Consider the following 14,517-nt stretch of genomic DNA (forward strand, 5'->3'; position numbering starts at 1 on the left):
TAATGGCTCACTGATACATTATTATGATGGTTGCTTCAAAGTCTTTCTTCGACAAGTCATTCTAACACCTATACCATCTAGATATGGGTATCTGATTATTGCTTTTTCTCACTCACATTGAGAGATTTTCCTGATTCTTGGTATGAGTGATGTTTTATCAAAGCACAAACATTCGGGGTATTATGCTATAAAACTTTGGGCTTTATTTAAATTTTGTGCTGTAGCAGACCTTCTGCGGCACTGCTGTGTTGCTACCTCTTTCACCTCCACAGAGAAGGCTTTGCATGAGGTCTAGGGTTTTCTGTATGGTTTGCAAAGCTCTTGGTGATTTTTCAAAGTATTGTTATGTGCAACAATAGAACTATGGGGTGTAAGGAAGCACAGGTAAATCAGTCCAGGTATGCCTTCCTGGATGACTCATTTTTTAAAAACAGAGTACAGTGTTTTTTATTCACCAATAAACTAAAAGTCTGTTTCTAGATGTTTCTTCCTCTTGTATGCCTCATTTGTTTTATTACTAAACAAAGCCCTATAAGGGGCAGTTTTACCTAATCCTCAGACTCAAATCCACCTTCATCTTGACTAATCTTGAAGTAATAAAGTTCATAAGTCTCATTGTCAGATACAACCACATAAAGTCAACCATGAAGATTGTTCTTCTTAAGATATTTCTTGGTACGATACCTCAAATAGCTTTTGGAGAACTGTTTCTAAGGAAAAATCATTTTATTCTTGAAGCATTCAGTGTGAACAACATTCCCAAGATTTCTAGTTTTTCCATTGACTTCAACTTTCTCTAACAAAAAAATGTTCAAAATTTCCAGAATCAAAAATCCACCTTCTACTGGATGAATTGGGTCCAAATTAAACCTCCAGGCTGACTTCTCAGGCTTCTTGTCTTTCTGCCGCATCATCTTGAAGACTGGCAGGGAATTTGAAAGAGACTGGATGATTGATTTATTGGAGAATTAGCTCATAGCCAATGAGGACAGACTCTGCTATGGTCTGAATGTCTGTGAACCCCACAAATTCATGTGTTGAAATTTTAACACCAAAGGTGGTAGTATTAGTAGGTAATGGCTTTGAGAGGTGCTTCAGTTATGGGGGGGATCCTCATAAATTGTACTAGTAACTTATAAAAGAGGCTCCAGAGAGATCCCTAGCCACGTGAGGACACAATGAGACATCTACAACCTGGACAAGAGTCCTCACCGGACCATGCTAGCACCCTGATCTTGTACATCAAACCTCCAAAACTGTGAGAAATAAATTTCTGTTGTTTATAAAAACTTTATCGTGTCTGTGGGATTTTGTTACAGCAGCTTGAAAGGACTAAGACAGGCCCCCAGTGGATGGTAGCCCAGACCAGGGTGAAGAGGAGGACAAGGGGCATTTTGCAATCCACTGGGGTTTGAAAGGTACCCAGTTTAAAAAATCAACATCAAAAAAGTTATTATAAACCTATTATTAGAGGGAGCTGTGTTAAGCAACTAGTCTCCATGCTTTGAGTGAAAACTGAGTCAGATTCCTATGAAATTGAGTCAGAACACCAAGGGCCTGTCTAGGTCCAGGTCATGCATGTACAAACAAACAAAAAAAAGGTTTATAATAATTAGTTCCAGATTGAAGGAGATGATTGGAGAACAAAATTTGCATCACACAACGCCTGGTCATGTTTAGGTTTTCAAAGAAGAGGGTGAGTTACTGAGAACTTTGTTAAACAGCAACCTCAGAGAAGTTGGGGGACCCAGTGCTGGGAATAATTAGGAGTCCTAACCAAGAATCCTCTTGCTTGAAAATAAGCCTGGAAAATGAAAAGCTTCCATAAAGCCTGCAAGTCAGGGCTTTGCCCTCTTGGCATAAATCATGCCCTAGGTAATGAGCTTTGGCTTGACACAATTGTAACCTTTCTTTGAAAACTTAGGATCAGTTCACTTCAGTTCAGTTGCTCAGTCTTGTCCAACTCTTTGTGACCCCATGAACCGCAGCATGCCAGGCCTCCCTGTCCATCACCAACTCCCGGAGTTTACTCAAACTCATGTCCATCGCGTCGATGATGCCATCCAGCCATCTCATCCTCTGTCGTCCCCTTCTCCTCCTGCCCCCAATCCCTCCCAGCATCAGGGTCTTTTCCAATGAGTCAACTCTTCGCATGAGGTGGCCAAAGTATTGGAGTTTCAGCTTCAACATCAGACCTTCCAATGAACACCCAGGACTGATCTCCTTTAGGATGGACTGGTTGGATCTCCTTGCAGTCCAAGGGACTCTCAAGAGTCTTCTCCAACACCACAGTTCAAAAGCATCAATTCTTCGGCACTCAGCTTTCTTCACAGTCCAACTCTCACATCCATACATGACCCCTGGAAAAACCATAGCCTTGACTAGATGGACCTCTGTTGGCAAAGTAATGTCTCTGCTATTTTTTTTTTTTTGTCTCTGCTTTTTTTTTTTTTCCTTTTCTTTTTTATTCATTCTCTTGTCTCTGCTTTTTAATATGCTATCTAGGTTGGTCATAACTTTCCTTCCAAGGAGTAAGCATCTTTTAATTTCATGGCTGCAATCACGATTTGTAGTGATTTTGGAGCCCAAAAAAAATAAAGTCTGACTGACAGTGTTTCCACTGTCTATTTGCCATGAAGTGATGGGACCAGATGCCATGATCTTAGTTTTCTGAATGTTGAGCTTTAAGCCAACTTTTTCACTCTCCTCTTTCACTTTCATCAAGAGGCTTTTTAGTTCCTCTTCACTTTCTGCCATAAGGGTGGTGTCATCTGCATATCTGAGGTTATTGATATTTCCCCCAGCAATCTTGATTCCAGCTTGTGCTTCATCCAGCCCAGCATTTCTCATGATGTACTCTGCATATAAGTTAAATAAGCAGGGTGACAATACACATACAGCCTTGACATTCTTCTTTTCCTATTTGGAACCAGTCTGTTGTTACATGTCCAGTTCTAACTGTTGCTTCCTGACCTGCATACATGTTTCTCAAGAGGCAGGTCAGGTGGCTTGGTATTTCCATCTCTTTCAGAATTTTCCACAGTTTATTGTGATCCACACAGGCAAAGGCTTTGGCATAGTCAATAAAGCAGAAATAGATGTTTTTCTGGAACTCTCTTGCTTTTTCAATGATCCAGCAGATGTTGGCATTTGATCTCTGGTTCCTCTGCCTTTTCTAAAACCAGCTTGAACATCTGGAAGTTCACGGTTCACGTATTGCTGAAGCCTGGCTTGGAGAATTTTGAGCATTACTTTACTAGTGTGTGAGATGAGTGCAACTGAACGGTAGTTTGAGCATTCTTCGGTATTGCCTTTCTTTGGGATTGGAATGAAAACTGACCTTTCTTTGGGATTGCCTTTCTTTGGGATTGGAATGAAAACTGACCTTTTCCAGTCCTGTGGCCACTGCTGAGTTTTCCAAATTTGCTGGCATATTGAGTGCAGCACTTTCACAGCATCATCTTTCAGGATTTGAAAGAGCTCAACTGGAATTCCATCACCTCCAATAGCTTTGTTTGTAGTGATGCTTTCTAAGGCCCACTTGACTTCACATTCCAGGATGTCTGGCTCTACTAAAAACTTAGAATATTTTAGCTAAAAAATTAAATGGACTGATACCAGTCCTAGAGCTCACATCATCTTTAGAATGCAACAAAATGTTAATGTATTTGATGGACATAAAATAACAAGGTAATCTAAGGTCTTTAAAGTCCTAGTAAGAATCCATGAGGGGCTTCTCTGGTGGCTCAGTAGTAAAGAATCCACCTACAATGCAAGAGACAGGGGTTTAATCCCTGGGTGGGGAAGATCCCCTGGAGAAGGAAATGGCAACCCACTCCAGTATTGCCTGGGAAACCCCATGGACAAAAGGATGGGGTCACAAAGAGTCAGACACAACTTACCAACTAAATAACAAGAATTTATGAAAAGTAGGTGGGTGCTTAAGTAAGCCCCTGAAAGACCTCTGCAGAGATCTTCAGATTGGGCTTTATTAGGATATAACAATATAAGTAACTCTGGGTCCAAATGAACTATAAACTCATTATGAATTGAAGAATCCTCATGAATTTCAAGAAACAGTGATCAGAAAAATGTTTATTCTGGCAATACCATTTGCACTATTCAGTTATTAGATGTCATGTCACAAGAGAAAAGAATGTTCTATGGTGTGAGGTCTACATTTTTATTATTCTATAGAAAATCTGTACCCATTAAACAATAACTCACCATTCCTTCTTCCTTCTAGCCCTTGGTAACCTCTATTCTTTTTGTCTATGAATTTGCCTATTCTGGATACCTCATGTAAGTGGAATCAAAGGGACATGCTCTGGCAAGATGGGCTGCCAGATGAACAACCTTCATGGCTCTTACTACCTGCAGGACAAGTGTAGCCTAGTGTCAGGAGCATGCACTGTCAGCAGGTGACCTGGATTTGAATCCTAGCTCCACTACTTCTTTTGCTCCTTTTTAAGTAAAATATTTTTCTAATTGTGGTAAAATGCACATAACATTAAATTTATCATCTTAATGACCTGCCTCTTGCAGGTCAGGAAGCAATGGTTAGAGCTGGACATGGAACAACAGACTGGTTCCAAATAGGAAAAGAAGAATGTCAAGGCTGTATGTGTATTGTCACCCTGCTTATTTAACTTATATGCAGAGTACATCATGAGAAATGCTGGGCTGGATGAAGCACAAGCTGGAATCAAGATTGCTGGGAGAAATATCAATAACCTCAGATATGCAGATGACACCACCCTTATGGCAGAAAGTGAAGAGGAACTAAAAAGCCTCTTGATGAAAGTGAAAGAGGAGAGTGAAAAAGTTGGCTTAAAGCTCAACATTCAGAAAACTAAGATCATGGCATCTGGTCCCATCACTTCATGACAAATAGATGGGGAAACAGTGGAAACACTGTCAGTCAGACTTTATTTTTGGGGGCTCCAAAATCACTGCAGATGGTGATTGCAGCCCTGAAATTAAAAGATGCTTACTCCTTGGAAGGAAAGTTATGACCAACCTAGATAGCATATTAAAAAGCAGAGACATTACTTTGCCAACAGAGGTCCATCTAGTCAAGGCTATGGTTTTTTCAGTGGTCATGTATGGATGTGACAGTTGGACTATAAAGAAAGCTGAGCGCCAAAGAATTGATGCTTTTGAACTGTGGTGTTGGAGAAGACTCTTGAGAGTCCCTTGGACTGCAAGAAGATCCAGCCAGTCCATCCTAAAAGAGATTAGTCCTGGGTGTTCATTGGAAAGACTGATGTTGAAGCTGAAACTCCAATAATTTGGCCACCTCATGCGAAGAGTTGACTCATTAGAAAAGACCCTGATGCTGGGAAAGATTGAAGGCAGGAGGAGAAGGGGACGACAGAGGATGAGATGGCTGGATGGCATCACCGACATAATGGACATGAGTTTGAGTAAACTCCGGGAGTTGGTAATGGACAGGGAGGCCTGGTGTGCTGCGGCTCATGGGGTCACAAAGAGTTGGACATGACTGAGCGACTGAACTGAACTGAATTGAACTTAACTATTTTTAAGTGTACAGTTCAATAGTGTTAAGTATATTCACATTGGGAAACGAATTTCCCAAACTCTCTATCTTGCAAGACTGAAACTCTATACCTATTAAACAACAGCTTCCTACTCCCTTCTACCCCCAGGCCCTGGCAGCCACCATTGTATTTCATGTCTTTCTAAATGTGACTTCCCTTCTACATAGGCTTCCCTGGTGACTCCACAGTGAAGAATCCACCTGCCAAGCAGGAGACGCGGGTTCAATCCCTGGGTCAGGAAGATCCCTGGAGATGAAAATGGCAATGTACTCCAGTATTCTTGCCTGATAAATCCCATGGACAGAGAAGCCTGGTGGACCCCAGTCCATGGGGTCACAAAAGAGTTGGACACAACTTAGCAACTAAACAAAATTTGACTACTCTAGATACCACTCAGATAGGTAGAATCATACATCATTTGCGCTTTTGTGACTGACTTACTTCACTTAGCAAAATGTTTTTAAACTTTGCCCAAGATGTGGCATGTATCAGAATTTCATTTTTTTATAAGGCTGAATAATATTCCACTGTAAAAAATACATTTTATTTATCTATTCAGTCTGGATAGAGATTTACCAGTTTTACTTTTCTTCTCACACTGGAGGGTGTTTAGCCGAAGAGTGACATGATACAATTTATACTTAGTACTATCATTCTAGTTACTCGATCTAAAATAGAATGTAGAAAAACAGCATGGTTTTGGCATGAAAATGGACACATAGATCAATGGAACAGAACAGAGCCCAAAAATAAGCTTCTGCATCTAGAGGCAAATAGTCTATGAAAAGCACAAAAGGGAGAAAAGACAGTCCCCTCAGCTGTGGTGCCGGGAAAATGGGACAGCTACACGCGGAACACTGAAATCAGAACAGTCCCTCATACCACATAAAAAACAAACTCAAAACGGTTTGAAGATCCAAATGTAAGACACGAGGCCATAAAACTCCTAAAGAGAACACAGGCATAACACTCTTTGACATAAATCACAGCAATATTTTCTCGGATTAGTCTCCCAAGCAAAAGAAATAAAAGCAAAAATAAACAAATGGGTCCCAATTAAACTTAAAAGTTTTTGCTCAGCAAAAAAAACCATCAATAATATAAAAAGACAACTACTGAGTAGGAGAAAATATTTACAAATGATGCAGCCAACGATAGGTTAATATCCAAATTATACAAAAGCACACAGAACTTATTTATCAAAAAAATAAACAGTACAATAAAAAACTGGGCAGAAAATCTGAACAGATATTTTTCCAAAGAAGACACAGAGATTCTGGCTAATAGGCATATGAAAATATACTTGATATGGCTAATTATTAGAGAAATGCAAATCAAAACCACAATGAGGTATCACCTCACACCTGTCAGGATGACTGCCATCAAAAACTCTACAAATAACAAATGTTGAAGAGGATTTGGAGGAAAGGGAACCCCTGTACACTGTTGGTGGGAACATTAATTGGCAAAGCCACTATGGAAAACAGTATGGTGGTTCCTCAAAAAGCTAAAAATAGGAACTTCCCTGACAGTTCAGTGGTTAAGACTCCATGTTTCTACTGTAGGGGTCAAGGATTTGATCCCTGGTTGGGGACCTAAGATCCAACATGCACACACATGCATGGCCAAAAGATTAAAAAAAAGCTAAAAACAGAACTACCGTGTGTATATATATATAATATTATATTATATATATACACAATGGAATATTACTCAGCCATAAAAATAATGAATACTTCCATGTGCAGGCAACATGGATGGACTGGTAAGTCAGACAGAAAAACAAATGTATGTGATATCACTTATATGTGGAATCTAAAAATACAAATTAAATGTATATACAAAACAGAAACACAGACATAGAAAAACAGACTCACAGATATAGAAAACAAACTTGTGCTTACCAAAGCAGAGAGGGAAATGGGGAGGGGCAAATTAGGGTATGGGATTAACAGATACACATTACTATATATAAAGTAAATAAGCAACAAGGATTTATTGTATAGCACAGGGAATTATACCCATTACCTTGCAATAACCTACAAGGGAATATAGTGCTTCCCTAGTGGCTCATCCATAAAGAATCTGCCTGCCAATGCAGGGGATGCAAGTTTGATTCCTGGGTAGAGAAGATCCCCTGGAGGAGGAAATGGCAACCTACTTCAGTAACCTTGCTTGGAAAATTACATGGACAGATGAGCTTGGAGCGCTGCAGTCCATGGGGTCACAAAGAGTTGGATACAACTTAGCAACTAAACAATAACAACATAATGGAACATAACCTGCAAAAATGCTGAATGATTATGCCGTACACCTGAAACTAACACAATGCTGTAAATCAACTATTCATCAAAAACAAAATCTGTACTTTCACACACACACACAATAAAGGATAAATAGAATGTAGACGAGGAAAAGACAAGCAGGGAGTTCAATTAGAAGAGTATAAAATTAGTCCAAAGCAGAGATAATGGTGGTGTAGGTTAGGCTGTTAGCAATGGAAATGATAAGTGGTTTATAATATATTTTGACAGTAGAGCAGATAGGATTTACTGATAGCAGGAATTAGGGTACACCTGTATGAAGTAAACAGAAGAATTAAGTACTATTACCAGTTTTTGGTCTGAACAACTGAAAGAATTGTCATTTACTGGGAGAAGAAGAAAAGTTTTGGAAATGAGAAAGTTAAGAGCAGTTTTACAACTTAATCAAAAAAATGAGCAAAAGACCTAAATAGACATTTCTCCAAATAAGACACACAGATGTCCAACAGGCACATGAGAAGATGTACAACAACATTGCTAATTATCGCAGAAATGCAAATCAAAACCTCACACCAGTCAGAATGGCTATCATCAAAAAGTCTACAAATAACAAATGCTGGAGAGGGTGTGGAGAAAAAGGAACCCTCCTACCCTGTTGATGGGAATGTAAGTTGGTACAGTCACTATGGAGAACAGCATGGAGACTGCTTAGAAAAACTAAACCCAGAGTTACCATATGATCCAACAATCCCACTGCTGGGCATATATCCAGAAAAGATGAAAACTCTAAATTCGAAAAGGTACATGTGTTAGGGGAAGCACACTGATTGAAACCGTAAGGGCTGACAAATCAAATAATTCTAAATTAAACAATAAATTCCAGGTTCAGGTGAACTGGGAAATATTTAGTATTAAATACCTGATATTAATGTTTTTTGTTGACCTATCTAATATAGACATGTCTTAGAGTAATTAACATCAAATACAATATTTTCATTGTACCTAGGTTTAATATAAGTTAAATATTATACCTATTACAAGTTTGTCAACAAATAAATTACCTTGAGTGAAAAAACTTCTAAAAAATGTAAATGAGGTATGAGTTTGTATATAAACTCTATTAAGAATAATTATTCTTTAACAATATCTGTCTACAATAGTCTCCCCAGATTGGCGTAACTTGAATTTCTAAGGGTTGTGCTAAACTAAGTATTAAAAGTCTATTAAATAATTAGGTCATTTTCAAATGAAATAAGATTTTGAAACATTTACTACTAAACACTGATTTCCTTTTACAAAAAAATTAAGAGATTTGGGACTATGAATGAATAATGTTTGATGCCATCCTAAAATGTTTTAAGAAAGCAAGGGTTTTAGAAATTATCACTGGTATTTATGCTCACCAATCTATAAAATGCTAATATAAAAGTTAGCTCTTGGTTGCTAAAAGAAAGCACGAAGTGTGCTTTCAGTAAAAAAGTATGAAAAAATACTAAAAAGAGTTATGCATGATCAGGATTTTCTAAAATTGGATTACAATTAGTTAGATAAATGGATTTTGTTAGGAATGGCATCGTCATAAAAAAACTGGTTAGAGCCAATTAGGTCCAAGATGGTGGAGCTGACTTTCACTAGACCTTGAACCTTGGTATTTACGCCCATTGTGACATATCAACAAGCTAAATGATACAGCCATCAACATTAACTAAATCTGACCAAATGTTCTAAATGCTTTTAATTGATCTTTTCGATAAAAATTCCTAAATCGAATTCTTTTGAATTTCCTTTGACCTGTAGCTAACTTTGGGGTGCTTCAGAGGGCCCCTGAAACATCCCAAAGAGAGATATTAAACTGTGTTTATTTGATTGGTTAAATTACATGAAAAAGATTATCAAATGAGCAATAAATCTACTCATGTTATAATGTATGGTAAAATTACTAATGCAGATATCCTAGAAATTATATGGAGTTCTTAACATTTTGATATGTCTTGGTGTTCTAATGAGAAACCTGATGACTTCACAAAAGTTAACAAAGGACTAAATGAACCAGCGAATATGCTTATAATTTTTATGGTTTCTATCTGAAAAATTACAGGTTCGAATCTTGTGTTTTCCGGGAGTAAGGAAAACATTCCTCTCAAACTAATTATGAAAATAATTTGGTAAAATTATATGTTATAAACAAAACAATTATATTTTCTATCTGACTCCTCCAAAAATTTAAAACCCTTAGGTTTCCAGTAAGTTTATCAAATGAGCTAGGAAGGTTATCTCACTAACAGGTACAAAAATCTCAAGGAATTTTTGAGACCTTAAAAAGGGAAGAGTTCACCTAGATTTGTTAGGCAAAATCTGTGATAAGCCTTTGGTGTGAGTTTCCCAGCCCTGTTTTATATTAAAAGTTCAGTTTGAGATTCTATAAGTGTTTCAGCAAAATAAAAAGTCTATAATCAATTATGGTTATATAAATCATCAGACCAAAATTAGTGAGAACAGACCTATTTTGCAAACAAACTAGCCTTAATTTGGTTATATTTGATAAAAATGAGGGTAACTTTGGGGAGAAAGATATTTCAAAAAATGTTAAATCCCAGTTTGTTCATGGAGGTCTGCATGTAGTAAGACTCATTTCTTAAATAGTTCTTTGCTGTTATGTGATATTAATGCAAAATTTAATTGAATTCTTAAAGAACACCCTAAGTTTGTTTCTGAAGCTTACCTCAGTAATCCATCTTTGGATGAAGATCAGATGCCTCATGACCTGCAACCAGGACTAGAAAAAGACATAATTTAAGGGACTGTCTCCAACCTGGATGGAAGGACTTTTCATCAGGTACTCTTAACTAGCTCATGCACAATGAAACTGAAGGGAAATTAACTCTTAGATTAATTCCCACTTCCAAAGGCCCCTATACTGGATTGGTCTATAGAGAAGACAGCTGACCTGATCTCACCTTAAAATGATGCTCAAACAAAAGAAACTACAGTACACCAGGATGAGATGACAACAACATCAGAGGTAGACAGCTTGTCCAAGATGCTGGACCTGATTCATATGATCATTTATAATGTTTTCTTGACTTCTTAGACCTTTGCATATAAATCAAATGCTTTTCTATCATAGGCCTGATCCTATGCTAGTTTTAAAAATCAATCCAATTGTTGGGTTTGTGGCCAATTACCTGTATCTAGTTCTGGGTTACCTTGGTAAATTTCTCTACTACAAGACTCTAACTGGTTGGCCCTGAGAAAATTTACTTAAAAAAAAAAAATTATAGTCATATTCAGGTCACTGTGATACTACCAGATGAGATCCCCTCACTGGGCCAATTAATAATGCCTACTCTGACTCTGGCCATAAATTTGAGCCTTTTTCTATTCCTCAAGTTCAATCAGAGCAACAAGAAAAGTTTTAGCAAAAGAGAAAAAAATCTCCCAAAATTATGAGATAGATTTATATAGATAACACTAAGCTATGGTAATTTAGGTTTAAAATCTCCTCTGTGTTAAAAACAATTAAATCATACTAAGGATAATCAGTCTAGTAACACTAAAAAACTGGGCTATGTGCCTTATAGATGGTGGTGCCAATGTATAATTTCCCTGAAAGATAAAGATTCATACAGAGTAGACTAAGTCAGACGACCTGAGATATACTGGGCTACATCTAATAGAAGCTCTTAGGTCTTACTTGTGACTTTACTAATACTGCTGGCTATGTTCTTTGTATTTCACCTGTTTTACAAAATTGCTGTTTCTTACAGTGCCAAATGTGTGACTGAGGCCTCTGATAGATTAATATATAGTTCCCTATGAGATCGATGATGATAACACTGTAACTCTAGATATGAGAAGAAGCAACAAGAGGGAATGTTTTCCTAGACCAAGAGGCTAGTAAGATAGGTGGTCCAGAGAATTTTGGATACTGTTTTATGGCCTAGTCCAGTAACAGCACATTGAGTGGCCTGTCAACAAAATCTTTGCCAAACCTGAGAATGGACATTCTCAGCACCATGAGATAAAATGGTCATAAAATGCCCCCCTCAAAATCGTGGTCAAGTTTGTGAGCAAAAAGGGGCTCTGCCAACTGAAGATTGACACTTGCCATCTGCATCTACACAGAGTAAATCATGGCCTGTGCAACTGCTGACTTTCAACGGCCCTGAAAGGAGTTCAGGGTAAAAATAAAAAATGAGGCACTTGGTGCTCTGAGAAAAACTGGCGAAACAGGCCTTCAGATAGTTAGATCTTTTCAGGAGATTTTATGAGTCCCAATTCTTGCATCTTCTCATACCTAGAAAAATACTGATGTCATCAATGGTGACATCTGCTTTGGCTATTAAAAAAAATTTTTACAATTAAAAGTCAAAATAGAGTACTCAGCTATGGTTCAGACATCCTGGGAAATAACCAGGTGTTACTATGGGTGTAATTTCAGATTAGACGTTGTATTGCTAAACACTTGAGTTTTCTGAGTCGTGACAGGCTTAGATGCCACCCTTCTCAAAACAATGTCTGCTGAAAGATAGTAACTTATACCTTACTTTTTATAAAACTAGGCAACTGGCCACCTGGCTAAAAGTCTCCCCAGAGTGCCAGGTCCAGACTGGGTTTCAGGCCTATTCTAAAAAAAAAAGAGAGATTTATTTTGTCTATTAAAATTCCAGTTATGCCTCCTCCAGCTACTACTAATTGGGTCTGTTACAACAAAATGGCAGACCAAAAGATTGAGATTTTAATCATACAAGGTTCAGATCTAAGACTTAAAACTCAGAAATACTTCCAATTCAGTGTCTCCTCTCCAAGCTGAGACAGTCCTATGCCCCATTTTGACAGGAAGTTATCACAGTCATAGTTGCCCTGTTCCCTAAATTAAAACTGAACAAGACTCTGTGGGGTGGTGACTCTGGAGTACAGATCTGTTCTGTGTTCTCCATTTCTTGTCTGTAGGATATAGGCTTCATTCAGCCTCCTTGACCTTCCCTGAGTTCCAAAGGGTAGATTCAAACGGTTGCTAATCAGGGAAGGGAGGGAATACAGAAACAGAGGGGAAACAATCAAATGGTGGTACAGCCTTGAGACAGGGTCCTAGTTCCTACTCAAAGAAATATGCATAACAGTGTCTTTTGAGTTCTTCTACAGAACTGGAGCCCCCACCCAGGTGGAAGATGGTAACTTCAGACTAAACACAAGATTCCTGGAGCACAGCTCTGTTGCTTCACCACCAGCCAATCAAAAAAAAAAAAAAAGTCACAAACCCTGCAGCCCTCACCCCAAATGTTGCCTCCTGTTTCTGGGGACCAGTGATGACCATCCTTTTAGGTCTGTTTGGCCCCTGTCTATTTCATCTCTGAGAGGCGCCAATAGTTTCAAACTAAAATGCTGTTATTACAAGAGTGAAAGCTGGTTTCAGATATGGAACACCCCAACTTAGATGAGGTAGAGAGAAGACTTCTGCTCTGCTAGGCAGGCCTACGCCCAGGCACAGCAGGAAGAAGTTACAGAAGAAAGAGACCTCCGCCCCAATTCCCAAAAAGCATCTTGAGTATGAAGTCTCTCAGGGGGGAGTTGTTAGGGGAAGCACACTGATTGAAACCGCCCACCCTGGCCAGGCACCATAGTAACCATTTGCATGAGTTGTTTTATGACAGGAGATCCTGATAAGGAATACAAAACTAATAAGCCACCACCAACCGGAAGAGTTCGGGAAAGGTCAAAAGGAAACACCACGTGTCTGTCCACTTCCCAGAATCCCTCTTGCTAGCATCCATCTTGGCTGAGCGATGCATGTGCCACCAGGAAAGACTCTGAATTAGAATGATAATTCCAGGCCAAAGCCACCTGGAAACTAATCCTATCACCATAAAACCCAAGACTGCGAGCCACGCGGCAGAGCAGTTCTCCTGGGTTCCCTTACCTACTGCTCTCCACCCGGGTGCCCTTTCCCAATAAAATCTCTTGCTTTGTCAACATGTGTCTCCTCGGACAATTCATATCCGAGTGTTAGACAAGAGTCCAGTTTCGGGCCCTGGAAGGGGTCCCCCTTCCTGCAACACATGTACCCCAGTGTTCATAGCAGCACTATTTATAAGAGCCAAGATGTGGAAACAACATAAATGTCTATCAACAGATGAATGGATAAAGAAGATGTGGTACACACACACACACTGAAATACTACTCAGCCAGAAGAAACAATAAGACAATGCCATTTGCAGCACCACGGATGGACCTAGAGATTATCCTACTAAATCAGACAGAGAATGACAAATATGTATCACTTTTGAATCTAAAAAAAAAAAAAATGATACAAAGGAATTCATTTACAAAACAGAAATAGACTCACAGACACAGAAAACAAATTTATGGTTACCGAAGGGGAAGACCGGGGATGGATAAATTAGGAATTTGGGATGAACATATATACACTGTACATAAAATAAAACACAAGGACCTATTACAGGGAACTATATTTGATATCCTGCAATAACCTATAATGGAAAAGAATCTGAAAAGGAGTATATATTCTTATATCTATATCTACATATACATAATGAAATCACTTTGCTGTACACTTGAAACATTGTGAAACAACTATACTTCAACAAAAAATTAATTTAAAAAAAGAGCCCAATTTTAGGTATGTTAAATTTGAGATGTCTGTTAAATTTCCAAGGAGGCAGTTGACTAT

The 14,517-nt window shown here is 38.5% G+C and overlaps 1 long non-coding RNA gene and 1 pseudogene across 1 annotated transcript in view; both read right to left on the reverse strand.

The window, feature by feature from the left end:
* The window catches only part of LOC122676911, an 87,065-nt gene that overhangs the window by 47,462 nt on the left and 25,086 nt on the right, over positions 1–14,517 (reverse strand). The window lies entirely within an intron of this gene.
* On the reverse strand, positions 549–914 carry LOC122676910 (annotated as a pseudogene).

Source organism: Cervus elaphus, chromosome 20, assembly GCF_910594005.1.
Source record: "Cervus elaphus chromosome 20, mCerEla1.1, whole genome shotgun sequence".
NCBI lineage: Eukaryota > Metazoa > Chordata > Mammalia > Artiodactyla > Cervidae > Cervus > Cervus elaphus.